This window comes from Haliotis rufescens, unplaced genomic scaffold (genome assembly GCF_023055435.1).
Source record: "Haliotis rufescens isolate VD_foot unplaced genomic scaffold, xgHalRufe1.0.p SCAF_10, whole genome shotgun sequence".
Classification (NCBI taxonomy): Eukaryota; Metazoa; Mollusca; class Gastropoda; order Lepetellida; family Haliotidae; genus Haliotis; species Haliotis rufescens.
The window spans coordinates 27,444,811-27,460,853 of record NW_025963780.1 but is presented as its reverse complement, the minus strand read 5'-3'; the positions used below and the strand labels follow the sequence as shown (position 1 = coordinate 27,460,853).

Here is a 16,043-nt window from a genome sequence, read left to right as displayed (position 1 = left end):
CACAACACATCACTCAACACAACACACAACACAGCACACTGCACAGCACTCAATGAATGAGTGAATGAGTGAGTGAGTGAGTGAGTGAGTGAGTGAGTGAATGAATGAATGAATGAATGAATGAATGAGTGATTGAATGAATGAATGAATGAATGAATGAATGAATGAATGAATGAATGAATGAATGAATATCTCACATATATTGGTGTTGTCGTCAATGTGGCAGACGAAGTTGACCAACGCGGATATGTAAATATAGATAGAGAATCACACTCAAATATATCAAGACAAGTTGATAAAAGTGGAAAATCTCTGATGCTTGCCAAGCGATTTCTCCTGTGGGAGCCAGTTTTGGATGGTAAACATAAAGAAAGGACACGCATGCTTGGAATTGTATCCGTCATAATCTCATTGATTGAGAACCCAGTTTGTTGCTGCATGGGTCTATGGGCAGTTCTCTTAGCTTCTATTAGTACAAGGTAATTATCTGACGTCTTTGGTTGGCATTGGCTGGTGTTAATTTCCTGGGGGTCAATACGTCGACCCACGCATTTTCATATGCTTATAGTTCTTTGTGTGATGTGGATGTGGTATTGACGTTAGCTTTTATATTCATAGTAAACATCTGTTGGTTCATGCATGTATAAAGCCTCGCTGTCTAACTTTGATATTTCTTGATTGGCCTGACTTCGCTGCTTCTCTGTAAGTACTTAGATTCCAAGGAGAACCATGTTCTTACTACCATATACACAAAGGTGATCACTTAAAACAAGTAAACCTTTGGTGTTTTTAGTGTCTTTTATTGAAATAACGCGATTGTTGATTGTTGTTTGCGTCAACGAATTACAAGTCATGTGAGATTAGAGGTGATACGTGTTGAGCTTCGCGTTCAAAAATATTGCACATATATAACGACATGCATGCTCGTGAGTGTGTGGCTACTTGTCCGGACTAAAGCATAGTGCTATCTCACTGAGATGTCAAGCTGAAGTTTAACCTGGACACCCCACTGTATACTGACTCCGAGCCGACCAGTCCTGGTTTTATCTCCTTAATGCCGAGCGCCAGACAGGGTAAGAACAAGCACCATCTTGTAACGTCTTTTGGCATGACGCCACCGGGGATCGAACCCCGGAAGTTCCGCTCCAAGGACGGACGCTCTACCACCGAGAGTCTGTAAAATTGTGGCCGAAGGTATATTTCATATGTCGCAAAAGATAATTAATAATTCCGCCGGACCTTTTAACATCTTTTGAATCTTATCCATGACAAGCGCAACACTGAACGAACTTTATTTTGCACTGATAGGTCCTTTTAAATACTGCAGTTTGTAACATAGGTTTGCTTCATTACATGATCACAGTGGTACGAGAAATGGATTTAGTCTTAGTATTTCAGTCACAGTTCTATTTTCGCTTCGACAGTTGGACTACGGAGTCCCACTTTTATGGATGCTGTGCTATGGAACAAGCAAAAACCTTTTTTAATTTTTCAGAGAGTTTTAATTGCAAATTGACAATGCAGTGACCAAATATGAATTAATCGTTTTTATGAAAAAAGTTAATTGTATCGTATAATGTTTCAAAAGTAGAGAAGAAGTCACAGAATACTCGATTTTTTCATATGACTGTAGAAAATCAGTCAGCAAGTGACACATCACACAGAAAATCACCAAAAGCATCACACATCACATCACCCGACACATCACACAGCACATCATCATGTACATCACACATCTCACAATACATCACACAACACATCACACAACACATCACACAAATCACCCTATACATCACTCAACACATCATAAAAAACATAACACATCACCCAACACATCACCCTATACATCATCAAATGCATAACACATCTCGCAATACATCACCCTACATATCAACCGACACATCATCAAATACTTCACACATCCCACAAAAAAACAAAACAACACATCACCCAACACATCACCCTATACATCATCAAATGCATAACACATCTCGCAATACATCACCCTACATATCAACCGACACATCATCAAATACTTCACACATCCCACAAAAAAACAAAACAACACATCACACAACACATCACCCTATACATCATCAAATGCATAACACATCTCGCAATACATCACACAATACATCACACAAAACATCACCCAATACATCACACGACCAGCACACACAACAAATCACCCTACACATCACTCAACACATCATAAAATACAAAACACATCACACAACACATCACCCTTCATATCAACCGACACATCATCAAATACATCACACATCTCACAATAAACCAAACAACACATCACACAACACATCACCCCACGCATCATACAACGCATCATCAAATACATAACACATCGCGCAATACATCACACAACTCATCTCACAACACATCACACAACACATCACACAACACATCATTAAATACATAACACATCGCGCGATACATCACACCACACATCACACAACACATCACATAACACATCACACAACACAATGCAGAGCACACCACACAACACATCACCCTATGCATAATAAGATATATAAAACATCTCACAATACATCACACAACACATCGCACAGCACATCACTCTACACATCATCAAATACATCACACAATGCATCACACATCTCACAATACATCACACAATACATCACACAAAACAACATCCAATACATCACACAACACATCGCACAACACATCACTCTACACATCATCAAATACATGACACATCTCACAATACATCACCAAACACATCAACCAACACATCACACTACACATCACACATCACATCTCACAATGCATCACTCAACACATCACATCTCACAATTCATCACCCTACACATCACACAACTCACCACCCTACACCACACACTACACACCACACCATATATCACATCTTACAATACATCAACCGACACAACACCCTACACATCACCCTAGACATCACACACCTCACCACCCTACACATCACACTACACATCACCCTACACATCACACTACACATCACACCACATATCACATCTCTCAATACATCACTCAACACATCACGCATCACAATACATCAACCGACACATCACCCTACACATCACCCCACACATCACACACATCACCACCCTACACATCACATAACACATCACCCTACACATCACACAACACAATGCACAACACACCATACCACACATCACCCTATACATCATTGAATATATAACACATCTCACAATACATCACACAACACATCGCACAACACATCACACTACACATCACACAACAAAACACCCTACACATCACACATCACATAACACATCACACAACATATCACACAACACAACACCCTACACATCACACTACACATCACACAACACAATGCACAACACACAACACATCACCCTATACATCATTAGATATATAACACATCTCACAATACATCACACAACACATCATTAGATATATAACACATCTCACAATACATCGCACAACACATCACTCTACACATCATTAGATATATAACACATCTCACAATACATCGCACAACACATCACTCTACACATCATTAGATATATAACACATCTCACAATACATCACACACCACATCGCAAAACGCATACTCTACACATCAGTAGATATATAACACATCTCACAATACATCACACAACACATCACACAACACATCGCACAACACATCACACAACACGTCACCAAATGCATCACACAACACAATGCACAACACATCACACAACACATCACACAACACATCACACAACACATCACACAACACATCACCAAATGCATCACACAGCATATCCTCAAGGGCATCAATCCAGGACGATGACCAGTCGACTCATTAACCTGCATGTACAGTTATCAACTTGGTTTCTCTGGGGTCTTTGTCACGGATAATGGACGTCTTTGACCGTTGCAGATACCGATTGACGATGAAGGATGTGTCGGTGGTGGTGGTAGTGGTGCTGTTGGTGACATCAGTGGCGTGGTCTGCATCTTTGTCTAATAGCGGTAAGTGTTCGTATGATACGTACTGAGTAGAAGGACAGACAGTCTCACACGGTTCAATATTCACAAACCAAAGTCATTGTGTCATTAAAAAACAAAGAGAATCGATCCAAATAATTTACAACAGTGGATAGAAATTTTAGTGAGTGAGTGAGTATGGTTTTACGCCGCATTTAGCAATAACATCATGCAATGTCACGGCGGGGGACACATTGTACCCATATCGGAAATTGATCCCGGGTCTTCGGCGTGACGACCGAACGCTTTAACCACTAGGCTACCCGACCGCCCCTTATCCAAACAATGAACTGTACTGGAGCATAGTCAGCACTCAAAGAATACTTCCACGTGGTTTTATTTTTTAAAACATAATTTGAACAACTGTTGATGGGTACCTTAAACGTCTTATACTTGAAAATCAAAATTACCCAGCCATAGATTACTTTTCACAACCTGTCGAAGGAATGAGGGATGGTTAAATAGCCATAATCAAATGTGATAACACTTCATTCCTTTACATAACAAACACACACTTTCTTTTGTCCCTCAGTTTAGTAACAGTACTAGTAGTGTTGACGTGTTAGAGTATCTTCAAATCAAGTTACAGGTAATACATATATACTCAGAGACAAAAGTTACTTAAACAGGCTTAACATGAAATACTTATTTGAATCTGGAAAAATGTTTACCAAAAAGCACGAAGAAACACAACCCATCAAATGTCGCTGTCGTGCTTTTTTTCAAGAAATGAGGAATATTCAGGAGGAATTGCTGCAAACGTTCTCTATAAAAGTCCAGATAAATAATTCCATATCAGTGCCACTCTCAACAATCTTCCTAAGCGCAGAGATAAGAAAGTTACCTATTTTGATCTTTTGAAGAGATTTCACATGAGAGGTAAAATGACAGATGGAGCGCTACGGGAATGCTTCAACCCTGTTCTCCACAGCGTGACGTCGCACGTCAAGTCAGCGTCCACTGTGACACCATATGTCACGCACGGCGACGTCAAGAGCAGAACCACCTCGGCGGAGTTGTGGCCGCCCACCCGATCACTTTGGAGGTGGTTGCGTTAAGATCGGGGGTGGAATAAAAGTTCTGATAAACAATCCCATTCAGCTAGATGTATTGCTGAGTGCGGGGCTAAACACCAAACAAATACTACTACTACCACTACTGCTACTACTGCTGTTACTAAAACTGTAAGTACCACTAACTACTACTACTACTACTACTACTAATTCCACAAATACTACTGATAGTTGGGGCACTGGTGGCCAAGTCGTCTAAGGCGCCGCGAGCGCTGTGCAGAGTTGCGTCCCTTGGGAACGCCAGAAACCTATGATTGTGGGTTCGAATCCCGGTTCGCCCCGATCATGTTTCTAGGTTTGTCAGCACCATACCCGTGCTCGTGGGTTTCACCGAAGTGGTAAACGTCTGAGACCTGCATCACTTTGGGCTTTCCTCCCACATTAAGCTGACACGCCGCGATATAACTCTAATACTTGTTAAAAGCGGCGTTAATCCCAACTCACTCACTACTGATAGTACTTCTACTGCTGCTGCTATTACTACTCACGCTACTTCTACTAGTAGTAGTTCCTGTAGTACACCGTTTCTAAAACCATTATCCGCTGCTTTCTGTTTGAGTTCTATCACTTTGTCCTTTCCAGTTGAAGAGCAATGTTCACCAGCATGTGATGAAGGAGAGGAATGCGTCAGGGGAGAGTGTCAAGCAGGTAGGGAAATGACAGGTTTCACACATTGTACCCATATAGGTGAGGTGAAATGGGGTTTAACGTCGCGTCCAAGATTATTGCACTTATATAGCGACGTGCATGTACGTGTGTGTGTTTGTGTGACTGCTTGTACTAGTCCGGACTGATGCCGATTTATAGTGCTATCTCACGGAGATACCATGCCGCAGTTTAACATGAATACCCCACTCAGACACAGTATACTGACTCCGAGCCGACTAGTCCTTGCTTTAGCCCCTTAATGCCGAGCGCCAGACAGGGTAACAACAAGTACCATCTTTTCACGTCTTTTGGTATGACGCGGCCGGGGATCGAACCCCGGACCTTCCGCTCTCCAGGCGGACGCTCTACCGCTAGACCACGGACCATCGACATCGCGGGTTATCTGACAACAATGAATCAGTTTATTGTGTACACTAGGAATGTTCCAGGTGACTGTACTGCAAAAGCAAAACTAAAAAAGAACAAGATTTGAGTATTGTGGTGACTGCTCTGTAACTGCTGACTGTGTATGTGTTAAAATGATATAAATATGTATTAATATGTGTATATGTGTGTGTGTTTATATACACAAAGAAAAAGGTTGCCCACACCCTAATATATTTCATTATTGTTTAGTCCCAATTATTGTAACAGTCATGAATGATATACTTACGGGAAGAATCGAGATGATGTAATCAGTCATGCAACGTTTACATATTTCCTTAAGCTCAGTTATTCCATGACACTGTGTGACCATGGCACGAAGGCGATTATCAAACACCACAAGATGGCAAATAATCGGCATGCATAACGCAGGAATGTCTTCTAATGCCATTGGTCTGAATTTGGGGTATGATCGCACTGTCGTAAGCCGTTTAGTCGAGAAACATGCTCAGACCGGTGATGTACAGGGACGTCCCAGATCCGGAAGACCTCCAGTGAAGACACATCGCGAAGACAGGGACCTTCTTCCTCTCATACGCCGAGAAGCCTTTTTAAACAAGTACTCTTCTGAAACGGCTGCGGTTACCCAATCGTCGTTTCTGCACCAGAACCGTCAGGAATCGGCTGAAAGCAGCGAACTGAGGGCTAGACGAGTCATAAAGCGTCCCTTGTTGAGAGATCACCACAAAGCTGCTCGTTTAGCATGGTGCATTGCGTCCTTCCTCATTTTGACATCCAACCTCTTGCTACTCGACTTCAGAACATGGGTGTCAATGCCAGGCCTCATCGTTCGCATGCAGTCGTAGATTACATGAGGGCCAATGCAATGACGACTCTACCCTGGCCAACAATAAGCCAAGATTTGAACCCCCTTGAACATGTTTGGGATATTCTGGGGCGGCTCATACAGGCACGAGATCCTCCTGTACACGATTTACTCCAATTGGAAGTAGCATTGCATCAGGAGTGGTTGTTGTTGACCCATCAACAGATCCAACGTCTGACTGGAGGCATGAGACGTAGGGTGGAATGTGTCATCCGGGCACGTGGCGGTTATACCCCTACTGATCTGTTTCACGTGTTATGTCAAGTAGAGACTTTAAGGAACATTTTCACATGAAACATCGAACGTAGCTCGTTTACTTAATCATGCAGCTACATACTTTTTGTAAGTATTGTCTGAGGTCAACAACAGTACCTGTGTTACCATGATGTTTATGTCAGTAAATTTCAATCACAACTCACCAATGTCTTCTTTATTTGTTGTCAAATGTTTGTTCTATCCGATGACATTGGTATCGCCCAGCTCCTGTCATCACATGCCATGATGTTTGCCATTTGGCATGGTTCAGAAATAGGGGTGTGCTTAACTTTTTTCTTTGTATATATATATATATATATATATATATATATATGTGTGTGTGTGTGTGTGTGTGTGTGTGTGTGTGTGTGTGTGTGTGTGTGTGTGTGTGTGTGTGTGTGTGTGTGTGTTTATATACACAAAGAAAAAGGTTACGCACACCCTAATTATAGTTTGGTCCCAATATTTGTAACAATCATGAATGATAATTATAATTACGGAAAGAATCGAGATGTAATCAGTCATGCGTGACGATAGCTCACGTGTCAAGCACGGTGTGCCCGTGCAAAATGCTACCCTCGAGTATCCCTAAAAGCAGTATATTCAAAAGTTAACATTGTTTTCTTAAGAACATAGTTCTTTCATTTCTGGACATTCGTCGAACTTGATGACGTCGTAAATTAGAAGACATTATTTTTGAGAGGGGGAAGTGTCTTCTGAATTGTCCCCCATAGATGTAGCTTGGCAACGAAGGTAAACACAATGATCGCATCCAAAAGCGGTAAAGATATGACAATCGGTTTGGGGAGAAAAGGTGCAGGTAATCGACATGTAAATTGTGAAAATATCTGGGTAATACCAAACTTAAATCCCTGATAATAAAATGGACACGTTCGAAATTACCGAGGTCGGATTGTATTAAAGGAGTCATCATTCTTAAAATACGGTTAAATATTTTTAAAATCTGTACATTTTACTAACATCCTTAAAGATGCTGTACATAATGGTGATATCTCATATAAGAAATACACGAATCGTGGTCGTTGTTTATCGTACAATAAAACACCGTAGGGAGAATAAACCACTCGGGACTGTGCCCTTCATGGTTTATTCTCCCTGCAGCGTTTCATTGAACATTACACAACATCCACTCGTCGTTTATTTCTTAAATATATATGTATGTCTCCATGTCTCTTCCCTTCTTTCTTGGGGGCACGGGTGGCCCAGTCGTCTAAGGCGCCACGATTCGCTGTGCAGAGTTGCGTCCCTTGGGAACGCCAGAAACCTATGATTGTGGGTTCGAATCCCGGTTCGCTCCGATTATGTTTCTAGGTTTCTCAGCACCATATCCGTGATCGTGGGTTTCACCGAAGTGGTAAACGTCTGAGACCTGCATCACTTAGGGCTTTCCTCCCACATTAAGCTGACACACGCCGTGATATAACTGGAATACTGTTAAAAGCGGTGTTAAACCCAACTCGCTCACTCACTCACCCTTCTTTCTTTGTTCTCTTACATATCCTTTTCGTGCCCATTACCCCCTGGTCACGTGAGTTTGTGAGGGCAATGCATACAATCATGGCTCTTCTGTATGTAAACAGTAAACAAATATATTACATATAAATCTAGGACCAAAGTGTCAATCAACAAGAATGATCAAAGATATTTGTTGAGCCAAATCAAAGTGTACAAGGGGTCAGTTACGCGTAAATTCGCTGTGCAGAGATGCGTCACCGTCACGTCTTGCGATCGCCATTCGTTGTACAAATTGTGTGTATACCGCGAGAGCAGAGTAACCTTCCTTTACATATTGGCCGCCCATTCGTGACCAACACGTGTTGCGGGGCAAGCCGAATACCGACTCGTGCCCCTCTCGTGGCCATTTTTGCGACTGGGTTCCGCCTAAACGCAAACGGGCATTGTTGAAAGAATTGCCGACTCGTTGCGTAATCATTCACGTCTATTTAAACACATCGGGACTTACGGTATTTATACAGTATGATTGAACACATTTAACTATATCTAGGGTATATTTTTAAAAGCAAGACATATGTGAAATCAAAAATTATTCCTGAGGGATTCTTTGACTGAGGTACTTGAGATCATACGCGCATTCTGATTGGTTTATCGTATTTTCGCACATAACATTCAACAATAGGGGGACGAGTCTTCTTGTAGGTTACGGAAAGGGGCAAGTGGTGACGAATGATTGGCCTCCGACATCGCTGTTGACTGGGTAGAAATAACTCCTAGTCATGAGGAAAAATAAATCTGCAGTCACCTGATTTTAGAATCTTGTAATACAGAAATAACGCTGTTGTCACCCGATAAGTTTTTTTCGATGGTACACCAGTATAACATGAGTATCACCAGGCTTCTTGCCATAGCCAATACTTCATGGGTTTACCCTTTTGACAGATGGAGGAACGTAGTTTATTCCATACCTGTGAAGTAGTGACGAGGGCTACTTTCTACATCTGTCCCCCGGCGCCCCATGGCTGGAACATTGCCACTACAACTGCGTAAAACACAATTCAGCAACAGCAGTGTGTAACTGGTTACGTTCTAAAAAAGAAATGGAATTTATTTATTTATTTTATTTCAGGTGGGAGAACTTGTTGCAACAATGGCGGTGCCCCTCCGGGAAGGCGCTAATCGACATCCCTTACAAGACAAGCAAGACAAGCAATACAAGCAGCAGTAACGACAGCAGCAACGACAGCAGCAATGACAGCAGCAACGGAAGCAGCAACGGCAGCAAAAACAACACAATCTTGTGAAGAGCTTGTCGTGCGTCTGCCCTGCTGATATCTGTGTCAGCAATAAATGGGTTCAACATACTCAATCCTTTGTTCTTGTTTCGGGCTGGGCCAACTGAGATTATCAAAGATGTTATTGTGCTCGGCAAAACATACGGAGTAATATTTCGGCTCCGTATTTATTGAAAATAAATAACCGTTGAAAGCCGATTTATACATTTTCAAAAAAAGAAACGCAAGCATATGATGAGAATGCTGATTTTCTGTATTCATTAAACATTCAACACTAATGTGGTGTGTAACTAACAAATAAGGCGTGTAACTAATGATGGGTTTTATTAACAAATAAGGCGTGAAATTAACTTGCTGTGTAATTTAATTAAGCATGTAATTAATGGAGCGTGTAATTCACAAATAATGTATGTGGTGTGTAATTAGCAAATAAGGCGTTTAACTAATGGAGTTTGTGATTCATCAATAAAGCGTGTAACTAATGGAGTGTGTTATCCACAAATAAGGCGTGGAACTAATAGAGAGTGTAATTCACAAATAAAGCATGGAACTAATGGGGCGTGTAATTCACAAATAAAGCGTGTAAATAATTGGGCGTGTAATTAACAAATAAGGTGTGTAACTAATGGAGTGTGTAATTAACAAACAAAGCATGGAACTAATGGGGCGTGTAATTCACAAATAAAGCGTGTAACTAACGTGAAGTGTAATTAACAAGTTAGGCGTGTAACTAATGGAGCGTGTACATCACAAATAAAGCATTGAACTAATGGAGGGTGTAATTCAGAAATAAGGCGTGTAACTAATGGGATTTTTAATTAACATACAAGGTGTGAAACTAATTGGGCGTGTAATTAACAAATAAGGCGTGTAACATGTGGGGTGTGTATCAAATATTGTGTGCAACAAATGTGGTTTATTATGAATGGGTCGTGTATCAAATATTGTGTGCAACAAATGTGGTCTATTAGTGAGTGAGTTTATGCTTTACGTCACAATTCGCAATATTTCAGCCATATCGTGATCTATTAGGAATGGGTCGTGTATCATATATTGTGTGCAACAAATGTTGTTTATTAGGAATGGGTCGTGTATCAAATATTGTGTGCAACAAATGTGGTTTATTAGGAATGGGTCGTGTATCAAATATTGTGTGCAACAAATGTGGTTCATTATGAAGGAAAACACATGAGACTTGTACCACATGGGATGTGTAACGAATGGGATACAACCGAAGAATAATTTACTGAAATTATCAGATTAATTAGATTAAACAGACATAAGTACTGCAATGAGAATAAATCCCCGGAACAAACGTGTTCCGTTTGCAAACTATGAGTGCAAACAAAATGTGTGCAATGATAATATTCATTTGTCGAAACAGTGGACAAGCTGATCCTAAAGTCCCAATGGCAAAATTGCAAGCTTTACAATGCGAGTTGTCAGTGATCAATGGTCTGACAGCTGTAGTTTACAAGCTCCTCCACTCTTAATGCCAATCGAATTGACACAATATACAAACTGTCACAGTGCTCCGACATTGATTAACGAACATACTCCAACACATGCCTCTGCTGCAATCATTGGATCTCAAATCAGACCTAGCGCAACGCCAACAGTCACTCTGGGAACAAAGTTACAATTTCGTCAAGTGCTTTTTTAATAGAGAGCTGAAACTTCTATACAGTACAACGTCGTTGTGGATATGTTGCAGTCCTCTGTGTGTGAAAGGGTCGATTTTTGCGAGTGAGACGTAGTGGCAAGAATGTAAAACAATATGCACAACAGACGTGTCCTTATCGCATAGGACATGCGCAACTTAAATAGGTTACGTTTTCGCCACGTTTTAGTGAATTGTTTTACAATTCAAAGGCATTTACAATTCAAGGTGCAGTGTTCTTTGTTCATCATATAAATGTATTATTCTGCGCATAATTCGTGTTCAGTTTCCTTGTCTTCCTAATATTTTTATTTTTCTGCTTCTTTGGTACCTACTGCACTGTAATACAAGAAGTGTCCCTGTGTACAATGAAAGCCCTTTAACTTGGACACCTCGTTCATCGGAGGAATACCGTCAGGAATGTCTACATTCATTCAAAGATAAACTACGTGAAATGTATTAATACCTAGAGGTAAAACATATCCGTGTACCTCATAATTGTTTACGCTAAATGCAAACAAACAAAGGAAAACAGAGTAATTTTAATTTTTAATTTTATTATCAAATGCTTTGCAGAAAAAAAATCATAATTTATTCATTTGCATCAGCAGCTGATTATCTATTTCGCTGAGTGAACATCCAAGTTCATGTTTCAGGAGTTTGGGATGACGCTACACAGTAAAACCGTTTCCCCTCAAATGACATAATACAAATTACAAATCACAAAACTGCAAAGTTGGAAACCATTTTCCCCCTAAACTGAAGAGCACTAAAGAGCAACACGTGCAATTTGACATCATTGTTTGTGATGCTGCCATACTGTCGCCGCTAATGTGAGGTGAGGTGAAATTGGGTTTAACGTCGCGTCCAAGATTATCGCACTTTTATAGCGACGTGCACGCATGTGTGTGTGTGTGTGGCTGCTTGTACTAGTCCGGACTAATGCCGATTTATAGTGCTAGCTCACGGAGATACCACGACGCAGTTTTACATGACTACCCCACTCAGAAACAGCATAGTGACTCCGAGCCGACCAGTCCTTGTTTTAGCCCTTTATGCCGAGCGCCAGACAGGGTAGCAACATGTACCATCTTTTAACGTCTTTTGGTATGACGCGGCCGGGGATCGAACCCTTGACCTTCCGCTCTCCGGGCAGACGCTCTACCACTAGACACTGGACCACAGGTCGGTAATAGTAAATTGAAGTTTGTGTAATAATCTATAATTTGGGAATGGTACCGTCCGAATAAACAGTGTTTCACTGAAGCCATCTTATAACAACGTACACTGATAGGAGCCTGTTATAACCAAGGGACGCAACTCTTCACGGCGAGGTCCGGCGCCTGGTGCCTGTATTTTAGTTAATCATGTTTTGTTAATCAAAAGTGACAGCTGTGTTCATAGCTTTGTTTACGACAGCATCAACACATATGCTACTCCAACGCTGGTTTTATTGATTTACTAGTCAATCTTAGCATCATTGTTAAGTTCTTTCAGTTAAGGGACAAAACCATCAAAGTGTCAATGAAGCACTCAATCAATGGTAATAATGAAATCCGACATGGGTCAGTTGGTGAGGATCATTGAATTAAGAGAGGAAATCAAATATTTCTTTTCGCTGTGAGTTTTTCTGGCATTCTGCAAAACACAGAACACGAGAAGAGCGATCATAGAAATTTCAGGGCCTTAAGCGAAACCTTAAAACCTAGTGAATAATCACAGTCGCTGTATATCAGGATTCTGTGTCCTCCAAGGAATCACAGTCACTGTATATCAGGATTCTGTGTCCTCCAAGGAATCACAGTCGCTGTATATCAGGATTCTGTGTCCTCCAAGGAATCACAGTCGCTGTATATCAGGATTCTGTGTCCTCCAAGGAATCACAGTCGCTGTTTTTGATGTCAAACATGACGCCTTTGCGTCGCTATACTTCCACAGTCAAACATGACGCCTTTTACTTAACTTTACTTCCTCGTGTCAAACATGACGCCTTTTACTTATCTTTACTTCCTCGTGTCAAACATGACGCGTTTTACTTATCTTTACTTCCTCGTGTCAAACCTGACGCCTTTTACTTATCTTTACTTCCTCGTGTCAAACCTGACGCCTTTTACTTAACTTTACTTCCTCGTGTCAAACATGACGCCTTTTACTTAACTTTACTTCCTCGTGTCAAACATGACGCCTTTTACTTAACTTTACTACCTCGTGTCAAACATGACGCCTTTTACTTAACTTTACTTCCTCGTGTCAAACGTGACGCCTTTTACTTAACTTTACTTCCTCGTGTCAAACATGACGCCTTTTACTTATCTTTACTTCCTCGTGTTAAACATGACGCCTTTTACTTATCTTTACTTCCTCGTGTCAAACATGACGCCTTTTACTTATCTTTACTTCCTCGTGTCAAACATGACGCCTTTCAGTTTTCACTCCTATGTCGACCCCTGTTTACTTATTGATATGAACATTCCGCGTTCTCTTTCGACACACTTTCCTGTCAATCCAACTACTGGTGTTATCACAATGTTCTAGTCTCTCCAGTGAATATGTCCGCAAATCAAATTCGCATTTATATTTAAATTATTTTATAAGCTGTCAATATGCTAAGTCAACACTATTGTATAGCTAAGGCGGCACCAGAACTCGCCTTCAGGGGCATGCGCCCGCAAAGCATGCCGAGACTCACGGTTAAAGCAAAATGTCACCATGGCTTGTTCAATAATGTGCATGTCATATGTTCGCTATAGATCTCTAAGTATTAGGACAGCTGTGTTGTTGTGTAATGTTGTCAGAAAAATCAAGAATTCAACAAGTAGTAATCCACAAATCTATGACATTTGTTTAAAATTCCAAAATATGCCAACTCAAAAAAAAAACAAAAAAAAATATTAGAGAGAGAATTAGACTGCAGCAGGACAATTCCCCTCACGAAGTAATAATTCTGTTTGTTTTTTACAGAGGTTGACATTTGTTGGGAGAGAAAATAAAACGGTCGTAAACCGTTTATGGTAAGATTAGTTTGAGGTATTCCTTGTACGTGTACAGCGGCGCAGTATGCCTCTCTACAGACCTGTGTCATTGTCTTTTACGGTGTCAATTCCAATTTGAAACATATCTATGACGTCACGCCTCCTTTTAAACGATCCATTATTCTTTCACGAAGGTACAGGTGGTTGTCAATTATCCATTTTTAAATTATGATGATGATATCACGCAATTGTTCTTGCAGTTGGCTCTGAGCCAGAAATTCACCGGCCGTTCTGAACGGGCATTTTAAACAAGAAGAACTGATGCTGTAGGTCATTATTCAAAATAATAGAGAAATTTTACAGTCAAGTCTCGTTAATCCGACATTGTTGGTTGCATATGATTGTGTCGGATTAACGAGTATGTCGGATTATCAATAACATACTTATACCATAACAAGGTTTTTAGGTCTGACGTCACGCCGAAGATCTGGGTTCGATTCCCGACAGGGGTGCAATGTGTAAGCCCATTTCTGGCGTTCCCTGATATTGCTCATATTGCTGGAATATTTCTAAAAGCGTCGTTAGACCTTGTCACTCACTCACTCATTTTAAGACTAAGAAATCAGTCGAATTTAGTTTCTGATGGTTTCTCAATTACCCACAATACCTTGAACCCACATAAACATTAATATTAACGGCACTAGTGTTTAGTTTGACACTCAAGTGAATGCTTTCACATTTTGTTCGAAAATATTTGCCTCCAGGGAGCTTTAACCCGTTTTGATGACGTGTAATCGCCAACCTCAGCAACGGCGAAATAGGATCACAAAATGGTATGACATAAACTATAGGTGGGTAAGGTGAAATGTGGTTTTACGTTATTAATTAGATTATTGCACATGTATAGCGACGTGCATGCACGTGTGTGGGTGGCTGCTTGCTCTAGTCCGGACTAATGCCGATTTTACAGAGCTTGTCCGCTGAGATACCATGCCGCAGTTTAACAAGAATACCCACTCAGACAAAATGCACGGACTCCGAGCCAACCAGTCCTTGTTTTAGGCCTTTAATGTCAGATAGGGTAGCAACAAGTACCATCTTTTAACGTCTTTTGTATGACGCGGCCGGGGCTCGAACCTCGGGCCATCCACTCTCAGTCTAAGGCGCCGCGATTCGCTGTGCAGAGTTACGTCCCTTTGGCACGCCAGAAACCTATGATTGTGGGTTCGAATCCCGGTTCGCCCCGATTATGTTTCTAGGTTTGTCAGCACCATACCCCTACCTGTAGGTTTCGCCGAAGTGGTAAACGTCTAAGACCTGCATCACTTCGGGCTTTCCTCCCACATTAAGCTGACACGC

General features: G+C 41.1%; 1 long non-coding RNA gene across 1 annotated transcript; it reads left to right on the top strand.

Annotated features, from left to right (window-relative positions):
* The first annotated feature begins 567 nt into the window (after positions 1-567).
* On the top strand, positions 568-10,121 carry LOC124144373. The gene is made up of 4 exons (XR_006862403.1): positions 568-702; positions 3,929-4,020; positions 5,691-5,756; positions 9,887-10,121. It is a non-coding gene; the product is annotated as an uncharacterized LOC124144373 (long non-coding RNA).
* Positions 10,122-16,043: the final 5,922 nt, after the last annotated feature.